The sequence below is a fragment of the Balaenoptera physalus genome (genome assembly GCF_965194825.1).
Source record: "Balaenoptera physalus genome assembly, chromosome: 5".
Lineage (NCBI taxonomy): Eukaryota > Metazoa > Chordata > Mammalia > Artiodactyla > Balaenopteridae > Balaenoptera > Balaenoptera physalus.
In genome coordinates, this window is record NC_138884.1 from 33542353 (window position 1) to 33556373 (window position 14021).

Consider the following 14021-nt stretch of genomic DNA (forward strand, 5'->3'; position numbering starts at 1 on the left):
TTCTGGTGTGTTTAGAAAGAAGCTTTAAAAGCACAGAAAACTTTGTCTTTCTCCTTCCTTTAAGGAGAGTTGGAAAATAATAATGACATTGTCTTCTGCTCTTTTCATTTAGCGGCGGCATGGGATGTCTCTGCTGTGTGCTGTGCTGTAGCTCTGTAGATGGTAGATAATATTTTTCCACGGGACTAGAGTGGTTTGATGCAAGCAAATTCTGTAACATTTTCATGTCCAGTAGAGACAAGGCACTGGGACTGTCTCAGGAAGATCGAAGAGCTACGGTGTAGAAAGCGGGGCGGGGAGGTTTATTCTCTGTTGTCTAAGAAAGCATACTCGGTCCAAGTGAGCAGAACTTGCTGGGAGGTGAGTTTTTGATTCAACAGAAGGCAGAACTCCATAATATTTGTAATAATGAGACTGTGTTCCTAGTGGAGATGGGTCTGAGGAGTTGGAGATGGCAGATGGCTGAGGTCTGGCCCACTCTGAAAGTCTCGGCCAGAGACCTTGGAGACGCAGAGCTGCAAAGACAGGTCCTGCAAGCTTGTCTCAGCGCTTGGCACTTGACACTGAATCAGTGTTGGTAGAATTCAGAATGGTGAGGAGGCATCTGATCCTTTTCCTCACCTCCCTTTTATGTTGTTTATATTCCCAGCAATACCCAGAGTACTTGGAAGGGAAAATAAGGATGTAAGCGTGAGGGGTGGGCGTGGTGTGGTTTGTGTGGGTGGGCCCTAGAGAAGCAACCTTGACTTTCCTTAGGGGACAGCAGAGTGTGGGGTGCTTATGGGCTTGGCTTTTGCATGGACAAAGCGCCCCGTTTTAACTATTCTTTGTAAAATAAAGAAACCGGCTTTCAGAGCTGTCTCTTCCATCTCTCTCAAGACAAAGTTGCGAGCAGTAATAATTTCAGTAGCCAGCAGAGGGATGATTATGTGCTGGTACCCAGGCTCCGCTCCTTATATGACATTTTATTGAAATGATCTGCAGACAGTATCACAGAATGTAGCAGAGCCGGCTCGAGAGTAGAATTCCTTGGGTTGGAATCTCAGCTCCACCAAGCTGTGTGACGTTGGTGACCCGGGCCCCCCACTTAACCTCATCATCAGATTCCTCATCTGTGAAAGAGGAAAAGCTAAAGTACCTATCCAGCAGAGACCTCTGGTGAGGATGACGTGAGCTGTTTTACAGATGAGGAAAATGAGGCTCAGTGAATTGCTCAAGTGGCCAAGCTGGGGTTTGAACTCTGTCTGTCTGCCTCCAAAGCCCACTCCTGACATCTACACCGTAGCTGTCCGATAATGTGTGTGTGAATATGCACATTTCATATCAAACAACTGTAATGACTTATTTGTGTTTTTTTCAAAAGACTTTGTATTTTTTAGAACAGTTTTAGATTTATAACAGAATTGAGAGGAAAGTACAAAGATTTCCAGTACCAGCCCCTTCGCCCCCATGCATGCAGAGCCTCCTCCATTTGTTACAGCCGCGGGACCCACCCTGGCACGTCATTGTCACCAGAGTTTACTTAGGGTTCGCTCTTGGTGTTGTACCTTCTTGGGTCAGGCCAAATGCGTTATGACACGTGTTCATCACGATCGTCAGTGTGTTTTCACGGTTCTGAAAATCCTGTGGTCAGTCTGTTCATCTCCTCCCACCCATGCCCTCCCCACCCCGCCAGCCTGGCCATCACTGATCTTTTTACTGTCTTTACAGTGTTGCCTTTTCCCGGTGTCATATAGTTGGACTCATACAGTGTGAGCCTTTTCAGATTGGCTGCTTTCACTGAGTACTGTGCATCTAAGGTTCCCCCACGTCCTTTCATGGCTTGGTAGCTCATTTCTTTTCAGCGCTGACTTGTTTGTATTTTGAGAGAACCAGGATGATTGTTATGTAAATGACTGTTACACCCAGTGCGTGAGGACGGGAAAGCAAACTCCTCTCACCTGGCCATCGTCCCGCCGCCCGCTCTGATGGCTTTCCTGTGACATACAGCCCCCTTCTGAGATGCATTCTTTCTAGGCTCGGCAGGCAGGGTCAAGGCTTCTCAGCCTCACCCTTGATGAAAGCTCTAGCTCAGCCCTGGTGATCCTCCTCCTCCTCGTCTTCATCACCATCAGCATCATTAATATAGGATGACAGTCTGCCTGATACTTATCAAGTGCTCACACTGTATTCTACACCGTGATCTCGTTTACTACCTGCTCAGCGACTCTATACGTCTCACGTCTCAGGTAGACGTTATCATCCTTATTTTACAATTTGGAAAACGGGGCTTAGGGTGAAATTCGCCCACGGTCACACAGCTGGGAAATGGCGACGCTGGGATTGGAACCCAGGACTGTGTGGCCCAGGGGTTGGAGCTGTCAAGCCTTCCACTCTACGGCTGCTCCTTGCATTCTAAATGGCTTTCAGTGGAAGGCTTGGTGTTCAGGGTCACTGTCTGATGGGCAGGGCTGCAGTATTCTGATGCTCAGGAACAGCAGATCGGGAGTATATGTAGATTGAACGACATCACTAAAAACAATATTTTGACGTCTCACATATATTTTCAGATATCTAAAATGACACCAAATAGTATAAGTGGGAAAACATAAATATGGAGTATCAGTTCACTAATATGTAAAGAACTGATTTTTCAAAACTATAAACCAGAGTATGGAGAGTAAGCTACATGTTTTTAGCAAAACCTTTAGAATTAAAAATGATAAGTTTGTATTATATAGTATGTGTATTGTTGAAGCCTATACCATGGTAATAGAGCCATTTGCATCAGACTAGGATACTTGCAGAGAAAAGTTTTTTTTTCTCCTTCTTTCTCCTGGAAAGATCTCCTGCTGCTTTGTAGACAGGGCTGGGAAAAGGGTATTTTTCTAGACTGTCCCCCCTCATCTGTAGTGTCCTGTAAGTCATTTAGTACAGATATGTCCTAGCAGACAGCCCAGCCCCCAACTGTTTGCTGTGGCGATAGACCCCTCCAGCATGTTTGTGTGACTTGGTGCCGCTCTGATTTAGGTCTGCTGATTTAGGCCAGCTGGATGCAGAAGAGCAGACAGACACACTGGAATCTGGGCTGAGTGAGATTCTGTCTTCTAGAGATTTGGAGTTGGGACGTGGGGAAACGCAGCCCATTACTGTGAGGTGGCTTTGGGGCTTGGGGCTGAAGAACCCCTGTGATGGGTCCAGTACCAAGTGGAGGAAGCAGTGCTCTGGGAAGGATCGGGCAGCTGATCACAAGAGGGAAGCAGAGGCGAGAAGTGGAGACTTGTTGGTTGACTCTTGATGGCCTCAAGCTCCTAATTCAGGCAAGTGTTGAGTTCCAGCTCTTTCTGCTTTCTGCTACTCCTTTTAATAAATCCCTTTTTTTTAAAAAAAAAATAAATTTATTTATTTATTTATTTATTTTTGGCTGTGTTGGGTCTTCGTTTCTGTGCGAGGGCTTTCTCTAGTTGCGGCGAGCGGGGCCACTCTTCATCGCAGTGCGCGGGCCTCTCACTATCGCAGCCTCTCTTGTTGCGGAGCACAGGCTCCAGACGCGCAAGCTCAGTAGTTGTGGCTCACGGGCCCAGTTGCTCCGCGGCATGTGGGATCTTCCCAGACCAGGGCTCGAACCCGTGTCCCCTGCATTGGCAGGCAGATTCTCAACCACTGCACCACCAGGGAAGCCCAATAAATCCCTTTTTAATTATGTCAGCTTGGTAACGTTTTGGTTGCAACCAAGTCGTCTTTGGATAGTGTGCGAAAATACACAGTGCAAGGTTCCTGCCAGTTTGATAAATTCACAGGTAGTTTATTCATTAGCTTTGATTTTGGCTCAGTTTATGTTTCGGTGACTTCAGGTAGCCCCTGTATGTCCTTGAGGTCAGCTGCTCCTTGCGCCCAGTCCTTAGGAAAACAGAGCAAGTGGGTCTGGTCGATGTAGTGTTAGGTAGAAACTGGTACTTGGAGGTCACCCAAATCTTAACTTGTTGGTCGGTTCCCATAATTATATGATTAGACCTTCTTTAACTTTCTTCTTCAGTTTTCCCCTCTTGGACCAAGGTTGAAACCGGAAGTGACTTTCTTCTCAATTCTCACATCATTTCTTTTTTTGCCAGGTAATTGTTTTCCTAATGCTTGGTCTCCAGTATTGTACCCATTTCACCCCGCACTGTGTTCTTATACATCTCCTGGCAGGATGGGCCTCTGGTCTGCTGTTCAGTCAGTCAGTTGGCATTCTAAAGTCCACTAATGCATCCGACATCCTTTTCCTCTATCAAGAGCAGTAGTTTTGAAGCCTTATTACATTAAGACCCACTTTGAAAATTTAAAGAAAGCTTTGGGTCCTGTTCCCAGAAAGCAGTATAGTATATATACACAAAACAAGTATATACAATTTTAGGAATTTTGGGGACTCCCAGGCCAAGAACCTAGAACCACAGGGAAACCAAGAGCTGCAGGATGATGCATGAGGAGTTGGGGTCCAGAGCATTTCTCCAGGCTCGACTTTTCTTGTCTTTTGCTGGTGACTTATTTTCCACACTTCTGCTCAGGAACTGGGCGGGGGTCAGGTAAGGATTCATACTTTATTTATTTTTTTTAATATCTTTATTGGAGTGTAATTGCTTTACAATGTTGTGTTAGCTTCTGCTGTATAACAAAGTGAATCAGGTATATGTATACATATATCCCCATATCTCCTCCCTATCCCACCCCTGTAGGTGGTCACAAAGCATCGAGCTGCTCTCCCTGTGCTTTGCAGCAGGTTCCCACTGGCCATCCATTTTACATTTGGTAGTGTGTATATGTCAGTGCTACTCTCTCACTTCACCCCAGAGGAGGCATACTTTATTTCGTATGTTCCCCACTTGGGGCCAGCCACCAAGGAAACCTTTCATGGGAATATTGATTGCTTGACTGGGCCGTAGACAGTAGGAGTCCCCACTGAAAGGCATTGTGCTTAAATAGCAAAAGGCAGCCCCTTTGCATTATTTTGAGATGTGCTGGTGTTCAGACTTCTGCCACAGGGGGCAGAGGGTGGAAATCAGCTCGGGGGCAGATTGAAGAAGGCCCCTCTGTCCAGGTCAGGTCTTCCTAGAGCAGCCTCGTTATCTCATTTGAATTCTTTCGCATTTCCCTGAAGTTAAACCTGTTTTGAAACCCCACTGCTGCATTTAGTCAGTGATAATTGACCGTGTGCTAGTGTCTCAGCTGCTGCGTCTTTAGAATAGCAAACGCTGACGTCCTATGCCACTGGTTAAGGAATATTCAACTGCCTAATGAATATTAGGCAGACGTCCTACCCAACTGCCTTTAGAATGGCAAACACTGACGTCCTACCCAACTGCCAAATGGCTAAACGAAGGTTTGACGGTCTTAGCTCATGGACCCTGGGGCGTAATTGTTCTCTGTCTCCTGGACTTCCATTCATCCTCCGATTTCCACTGGAGCTAAAAGAGTGGGTGACAGTGACTGTCACAGCGACTGCTTGATGAAGCAGGCTGCCACCGAGGTTCCTCCAAATCGAGGTCTTCCCATTAAGTCTAGTGCCTGCCTCCTTGGGTGTGTCCAGGGTCCTCAAGACCACCCCTGTGTCCCGGGATTTGCTGGAAGGACTCACGGGACTCAGCGTGTGCTTGTACTCACAGCTTAGGTTTATCACCGTGATGTAGTGAGGACACGCCAAGGAGACGATGACGACACAGCTGGGGTCTGGAGGAATCACTGGAATTTTCCTTATGCTCTCACCTCCGCGGAGGGGTCACACACAGCGGACTCTTCCCCCAGCACCGAAAATGCAGCCACAAGCGTATAACGTGTCTGTCCAGGGAAGCGCCTTAGAGACTCAGCGCCTGTCGGGAGATAGTCATATCGGCATCCTTTGCTGAGCGGGTACCGAATTCCAGACTCCCAGAAGGAAAGCCGGTGTTCGGCATCACACCAGCGCGTGCACATTTATGTGGAGACGGTTGAGGCACAGTGGGCCCTCCTAAGCATTTTGGGAATGTTTTATATCAGTTTAGAGAACTGTTGATCAGCCAAGTTCCCAGACGTCAACCAGGGACCAGCTTTGCAAGCAGGGTTTTCTAAGGATGGCCTTCCTAGGCCTGCCCTGTTTCCTCTTTTCTGTACACCGGGCATCTTTTACCTGCCACGGTGAGGAGCTTGAGGGGCAGCAGTGAGGGTGAGTTCCTATTTCTCCTGCAAGGATGTTCTCTGTCATTGGGATTCAGAGCCCTTCCTCTTTTGCTTTGGAAGCAGCTTCCTTATTCTAGCAGGAAGTGCCCATTGTAAGCACTGTTGAAAAGTGCGGGGCGAGTTTTGCCGAGGAGCATGGGAATCGAGAAGGATGTGGTCCGTACAGGTTAAGTAAATTTCAAGCCATGCCGCCTTGTGTCACTGGATTAATTTGGCACAGGTTGAAACGTCCCTCAAAAGCCTTCCTTGTTTTAACTTTCCACTTGGTTGATTTCTCCTTAAGAGTGACCCCAAAGGGCAGGAATCAGTTTTGTTAGCTTTGTTTCTGTTTTCACCCTTAAGCTCTGTTGAGTGCTGTCTTTGGGGCCCCACGTTCTCTCAAGGATCAAGGTGCTACCGTGTCTGTCCTGCCCCCTCCCCTTTGCATCTGGTCAAAACCACCTCCTTGTCTCAGCCTGGGCATCGTGGTATCTGGGTGACACTGACCCTCCTCAGATCCGCCCCTTCTTCTATTTAATCTTCTGGAATTTTCTCCAAAAAACCTTTTTGTTACAAAGTTTGGAGAAGTCCCTGCAGCCTTTAGTCCGTATTCCTTAGGTGAGCTCTCCATCCAGTATTAACACCGTCTTCCTCCTCCCACGAGCTTTCTCAAGGTCATTATTTCTTTTCATGCAGATATTTGAAAAATTATTACCTAACTCGCCTTTTTTTTGGGGGGGGGGTGGATATCTTAATGATATCCATACTAAAAGTACCCCCTAATCCAGAGCGATTTAGGGGGAGGGTTGATTTTTTACTTCAGTCCTCTCCTGACCAGGTAGTGGTGAATTCTGTTGATCTTGGTGCAGAAGTGTGTGTTTGTTGTTACGCTAACATACAAGTATCTAGAATTCTAGAGTAGAGTAAAACCTAATCACCTAAAGCTTCCTAAAGATATGTATATACAGTACATAGCCTGGAATCTGCTTCAGAATAATCTGGGTGATGTGGATGAACTAAGATTGGTCATCGGTTAGTGACTGGAGTAGGTAGGTGATGTGGACATAGGAGTTCATTATAGTATTATTTTTACTTGTATATATATGTCTGAAATGATTGATGATAAAAGTTAAATGACCTGACATGTGCTGCTGGCATCATTTCTTTTACACAGTTCATTATTCATTCAGCAAACATTTTAAAAGCTGCTCCTTGCCTTGTATATGGACAGGGACAAAAGATTAAAAAAAAAAAAAGCAGGTCTTGCTTTCCAGAAGTCCAGCATTTAGCAAGAAAGACAACAGTGCAACTAACTCTGACACAGCCGAAGTCTAGTTCCCTGACCTCAAGATAATGTGTTTGAGTTTGGACCTCTGCGAAGCTAGTCGCTTTCTTTGTCCAAAGCCAGGTTAAGACCATTTCTGCACTGGAAAGACTTCACGTACTAGGCATCCCTTGGTGAATCACCTTAGTTGTTTCTTCAGAAGATGTTTACCCCTTCCATTCGCAGCAGTGAGCGAGGCCTGCAGGGGATAGGGTGGGTGTAATTATGAAATGCAAGGTTCCTTTTCCTTAGCAGACTAGAATGTTCGGAAGAGGCTCGGCTCTAAGCCCTGGTGCTCCAGACTGGCTAGCTCTAGTTCAGACCAGGAATCAACCAGCTAATGCCGAGAGGGTAGGAAGCGTGGGTTTGTCTGCAGTTTACAGATTCAGGCAAGAAACTGAAGCTTGGGGAGTTGATATTAACCAACCCAAGGTCACACAGCTTGCTTTATTCATTTACAGGCTGCCTTGTTCCAAAAAGGATTTCAGGCCATGAAGCCACACAGTTAGAAAGTTCCTTGTGGTCCCTCTAACCATCCCAAGAAAAACAAGGCTGTATTTTTTTTTTTCTTTTTGAGCTTAAATGGTGCATAGTGTTTCAGTCAATATTACTGCATGGATAGCTCCAAATTTAAATTGCACAAAAGTGCTTATGTATGTCTCTGTTGGAATGTGTGGGAGCCATAAAGGAAATCTCTGTATTTGATTTCATAAAGTCATGAGCTTTCTATAGTCGCTTGAGCCACACATGCCAGCGCCTGGTTGTGTGCATGAGAAAGTTATTCATCACTGCACAGCTGGTGTGTTGTTTGTCATCATTATTCCTTATTCTTAATTACCAAAAGTGCACATGGGCTACAGACTGTAGATGGTGCCAAACCAAACCTCTAAAGTGGTTGAATTAATAGGTTTGGAGGAAGATTTATAATCCTTTGTAAATGATAGTAATTCTGTGTTATGTTCATAGAAAGAAACAGTGCACATCAGAAACTCACTCAAAATCTGGATCGTAATCTCAAGTATATTATTATTCTCTATATCTACCTCCTGTTCCCTTTTGTTTGTTGCTGAATCAACTTTGCTTTTTTGTGTGTATTGAAAATGGAATTTATTTATAGGCTGTGCTTTTTTTTTTTTTTTTAAGGTAATTTTTTTTCCCCCTACCTCAGCAGTAAGTAAAAGTGGAGACATTCTTTCTCCAGGGAAGACTTCAAACACTTGGTTTCTCTGGAATGTCATTTCTCTTTAGGCGGAAATGAGGGAAATGACCACTAAGAGGATTAGTCATCATTTTCAAAATTTAATGAAGGAATTAAGTCATTTGTGATTAATGTGCTAATAAGCTCAGAGTCCGCTGTACTTATGGATAGATTGATGTAGAAAGGGCCTTGGAGTGATAATTGTTTCATGTGTATAATCATTTTATTCCATGGTTCCTGCAGGATTGCTTCCTACAATGCCCAGGGCCACAAACACATCCACAGTTGAACTTTTTTGGAAGTCTGCTGTGGCTTTAGCCCAATTCCACGTAACTTAAAATTCTTTTGACTTTATTATTCAGATGAATCCAACCTATTGTAAATTGTTTATAATTCTCCATTCTTGGCAGCTTTCCTGTTCATTACTCTAGGTCAGCGATTCTGAACCAGTTTTTATGCTTTGTACCCCTTTGAATTTGGGAATTTGAAAGGTAACAATCCCACTTTCTGAAAAAAATCCAAATGCATATATGCCATTTGCGTATGACTTTAGGGCATATACTAACACTGAAGAGACCTCAGTTAAGGAACCCCTGCTCTAGGTGAAATTAACTTGGGTGGTATTGAAATAATGTAATAAAAACATGTGGCCCATTAATACAATGTGCAGAGTGGGGGAAGTGAAGTTCATCAAGTTATAGGTTTCCACATGTGATGGTTTATTACTTTTTACTTATGGTTTATTACTTTTTACTTATTTACTTTTTACTGGTAAATACTTATGTATTTACCAGTATTATTTATCGTCCATTTATTATCTCAGACACATGCTTTCTGATGGCATAAAGGTAAAGACAGATCTTTAAGAGTAAAGACAGATCTCAAAATGTTGCAATATAAACCAAAAATAGGTTAAAAAAGGGAGAAAACCCTTTGGTATCAGCCAAATGGAGGAAAAAGCCTAGAGACCACCAAATGGAGTTTTCCGAAAATTGGCCTGGGCCGTCTCTGTTTTACTCCTAACTTGACCTTCCACAGACACGGTATGGGGCAGCCGCACATGCAATCCTCAGACACCTCCTTTTGGAGGGAGGTGGAGGAGATGGTTTGGGCAGCTTCGGGTAAAGATGTGCAATTTCCACAGAGGTCGAAACTCCTCCTGGCCACCCAGCAATTCTGCCAGAGTAGGTGGGGCGTGACAGATCACACTCTGTCTCCGAGACACTCCAGGGTCAATGATCTTCAGCAGTAAACAGAAAGTCAGAAAGAAGACTTCAAGACGAAAAGAGCTTCTGCAAGAGAGGAAGACAGGGAGAATGAACGCTGAGAGTAGGAAAGGAGTGCCGTTTGCCACCCTGATAACTTTCAGTGTGAGCAGCTAGAAGTCATCCTCTCTTATGTGGTCCATCTTCTGCCTGGAGAATGAGGAGGAAGTGTTTGATAAACTGGCCACCTAAGACTGATGCTCCTGGTGGGGGCTGAAGGGCCAGGCCCTCTGCAGGAATCGTGTGTAGCCCAGGCAGAGGGAGTGAACACAGATACGGGCATTTTGGCAAAACCGCAGAGATGAGGTCAGAGACTATACTGCATACAGGCCCTGGCTGAGTCCTTGTTCTCCCCATAACCACTGGTTATGATGGAATTGTATCGTCTCAAAATTCATATGTCGAAGTGCTAGCCTCCAGTGTGACTCTGTTTGGAGATGAGGTCTTTAAGGAGGTAATTTACGTTAAAGGATGTCAAAAGGCTGGGGCCCTAATCTAATAGGGCTGCTGTCCTCGTAAGAAGAGGAAGACACACCCAGGATGTGCATGTGCAGAGGAAAGGCCACGTGAGGACATAGTGAGAAGGAGCCACATACAGGCAAGCCAAGGAGACAGGTCTCGGAAGAAACCAGCCCTGCCGGCACCTTGATCTTGGGCTTCCAGCCTCCAGAACTGTGAGAAATAGATTTCTGTTGTTCAAGCCACCTAGCTGTGGTATTCTGCTGCGGCAACCCTAGCAGATGAATCCGCTATTCTCTCCGGCTGCAGAACCCTGGGCAGGCAAAACTGTAGTGCATGGAAGAAGGAAACAGACATCCAAAACATGGGAAGAGATTCAAGGAGATGTCACCCGAAGTGTAGTGGTGTGAATAGAAAGTGTTCACAAAGCTACCCATTTAAAACATTAGTATAATTGAAATCAACCCAAAATATCCAGTGTGGAGTCTATGTGAATATCTTGCAGCAGAAGGGGAAAAAATGTAAACTGTAGATGAAGAATCTATTTTGGAAGAAATACTGATCTAAGGAAGAGGAGAAGTGAACTTACTAAAATTTATCTCTCTGGGAGAACTAAATATTCAGTAAAATGGGAGTTCAGAAATAAAGTGATGAGAATTTTTTTTAAAGGCGCACGCTGAGCTAAGAAAACAGACTGATACCTCCAATGACGTTTCAAAACAAATGAACAAATTAAGAATGGAAATGAATAGAATCAAAAATTAAAGAAACGTGATCATCATCGATGAAACGATCCCATTCAATGAAAGGAGAGAGACAGATGGAAGAAGTCAGAGAAAACAGGGGACATGGAGGGTGAAGATGGCGCAGTGCAAAAAAGATGTGGTCCCGGGGATACAGAACCAAGTACATAGATAGAAATAATTTTAATGATAAAAATAAGAGTTTTTCTTTCTGAATCAAAGTGAGACCTTAATCTGATCAAAGTATTCACTGAATTGCAGGAAACATCAATTCTGAATTTTAAGTCATTCAGAATTATTCATATAGAGACAGAGTGTGGTTTAGTTATTGGATTTTTGAGGAAAAATCAAAATTCCACTGGGAGGACACATCTGGTTGCCTCATATTTTTCTACAGCAACTTGAAAAATAATAAAGCAGTGTTTATAAGTCTTGAGTATCTATTTTTGGCCACAACGAAAAATCGGACATTTCAGAAGGCAGAAAAGAAATGCAGACCACTTTTTCTGATCCGTATCACTCTAAATCCAGAAAATTTTTAACAGTAATAATTATAGAAGCAAAAAAAAAACAGTCTCTGGTCATTTGGAAATTTAAAAACTTTCATGATTTGTGGATCAAAATAGAAATTAAAAAAAATTGTCCAATACCTAGAAAAATATTATGAAAACAGCACATTAAAACTCGGAGGATAGGGCAAAAATTATGTTCTGAGGGAAATTTATAACCTTAAATAACTAAGAAAGAATGAAATAAACTTCCGCTCACCCACCTCCCCCTAAATTTGAAGAAAATAATAAATATAAAAAATGAAATTAATTAGAAAAGAAAAAAGGTGGCTTTTATAAATACCTCCTATATTTTTGAGGGATTATGGAGCATAAAATAGATAAACCATGGGCTAGGTTAGTCAAGAAAAAAAGGAGGGGAGAGATGGCTTGCATATATGAATAGAAACAAATGTGGAAATGATCACAGATACACAGTGTATAGAATTTGGAAAATCTGAATGAAATTAGTGAACTAATAATGAGAGAAACTGAGACATTTTTCAAAGAGCTACCATCTATTCCCTAAGAAACACCAGGCTTAGATATTGTCACAGGTGAATGCATTTAAACTTGGAAGAAACAGTTAAATCTGTTGGTATTTGAACTGGTCCACAGCATAGTGAAGGAAAACTTCAAATTATTTTTGTGATGCCAGTAGGGCACTAACAAAGCCTGTCAAAGATAAAGTTGTAGGGCTTCCCTGGTGGCGCAGTGGTTGAGAATCTGCCTGCCAATGCAGGGGACACGGGTTCGAGCCCTGGTCTGGGAAGATCCCACATGCCACGGAGCAACTGGGCCCGTGAGCCACAACCCGGAGCCTGCGCGTCTGGAGCCTGTGCTCCGCAAAAAGAGAGGCCGCGATAGTGAGAGGCCCGCGCACCGCGATGAAGAGTGGACCCCGCTTGCTGCAACTAAAGAAAGCCCTCGCACAGAAACGAAGACCCAACACAGCCATAAATAAATAAAATAAATAAATTAAAAAAAAAAAAGTTGTAGATCAATTTTACTTACGAATATTTATGCAGAGATCTTAAATAATACACTAGCAAATAACAGCAGCACTTTAAAGAGTATAATATTTCAATCTAAGCTGAGTTCATCCCTGAAATACAAGGGCAGCTCAGTATTAGGAAATACATTAATATAATATACCATATTACTAAGTCAAAGGAGAAAATCTTTCAGCAGATGCCTAAAAGCACTTGACAGAATTTACATAATTCCTAATAAAATAACAAAGTAGAAATTGTGGATACTTCCTTAAAATGATTTAAAATGTGTATTTTAACCCTTAAGGTAGTATTTTTGTTTAATTATTGAAATGCTTTAGATGTTGAAATTCTGACTTGATTCATTGTTACTGATTAACTATTGTCCTAGGATTACTAAACAAGAAAAGGGGGGGGGCTTCCCTGGTGGCACAGTGGTTGAGAGTCTGCCTGCCAATGCAGGGGACACGGGTTCGAGTCCTGGTCTGGGAAGATCCCACATGCCGCAGAGCAACTGGGCCCGTGAGCCACAATTACTGAGCCTGCGTGTCTGGAGCCTGTGCTCCGCAACAAGAGAGGCCGCGATAGTGAGAGGCCCGCGCGCTGCGATGAAGAGTGGCCCTCACTTGCCGCAACTAGAGAAAGCCCTCGCACAGAAACGAAGACCCAACACAGCCATAAATAAATAAATAAAAATTAAAAAAAAAAAAGAAAAGGGGGGAAAAATGGGGTCGTGTGAAAACTGGAAGGGGAAAATGTTGCATTATTTACAGATTGGATTGTGTACCTGGATAGCCCAAGAGAACAGATTGAAGAACTCTTAGGTATACTAAAATGATTTATCGCGATGAAGGACTAAAAGTAGTTACCCAAATCGATAGCTTCCTTATATACAAGAATCAGAAAATACAGTGGGAGAATAGGCCGTATTATTGGTGTCATTTGAAAAGATACATTACCCAAGTGTAAGCCTAAATCAAGAAAAGATAAATCCCCCAGGTGTAAGCCTAATTCAAGAGATGAAGAACACCTACTTGATGAAAATTGTAAAGTTCCATTAAGAGACGTGAGAGGAAATAAGCTGTCTTATATGTGGCTGATGAGAGTGCGAGTTGGGTCAGCCTTTCTGAGATGGTTTGGCAGCATCCAGCAAAGGTTAAAACGCACTCCTGCTTTGAAGGTAACCTGTCTGCTACAAAATACTCTACAGGAACTTCCCTGGCGGTCCAGTGGTTAAGTCTCTGCACTTCCACTGCAGGGGGCGCGGGTTTGATCCCTGGTCGGGGAATTAGGATCCCGCATGCTGTGTGGTGCAGCCAACAAAACAAAACACACACACACA

General features: G+C 43.7%; 1 protein-coding gene and 1 long non-coding RNA gene across 7 annotated transcripts in view; one reads left to right on the forward strand and one right to left on the reverse strand.

Annotated features, from left to right (window-relative positions):
- Positions 1-14021, forward strand: part of ARHGAP10 (Rho GTPase activating protein 10) — a 319062-nt gene that overhangs the window by 241274 nt on the left and 63767 nt on the right. The window lies entirely within an intron of this gene.
- Positions 1-14021, reverse strand: part of LOC309661646 — a 73766-nt gene that overhangs the window by 54383 nt on the left and 5362 nt on the right. The window lies entirely within an intron of this gene.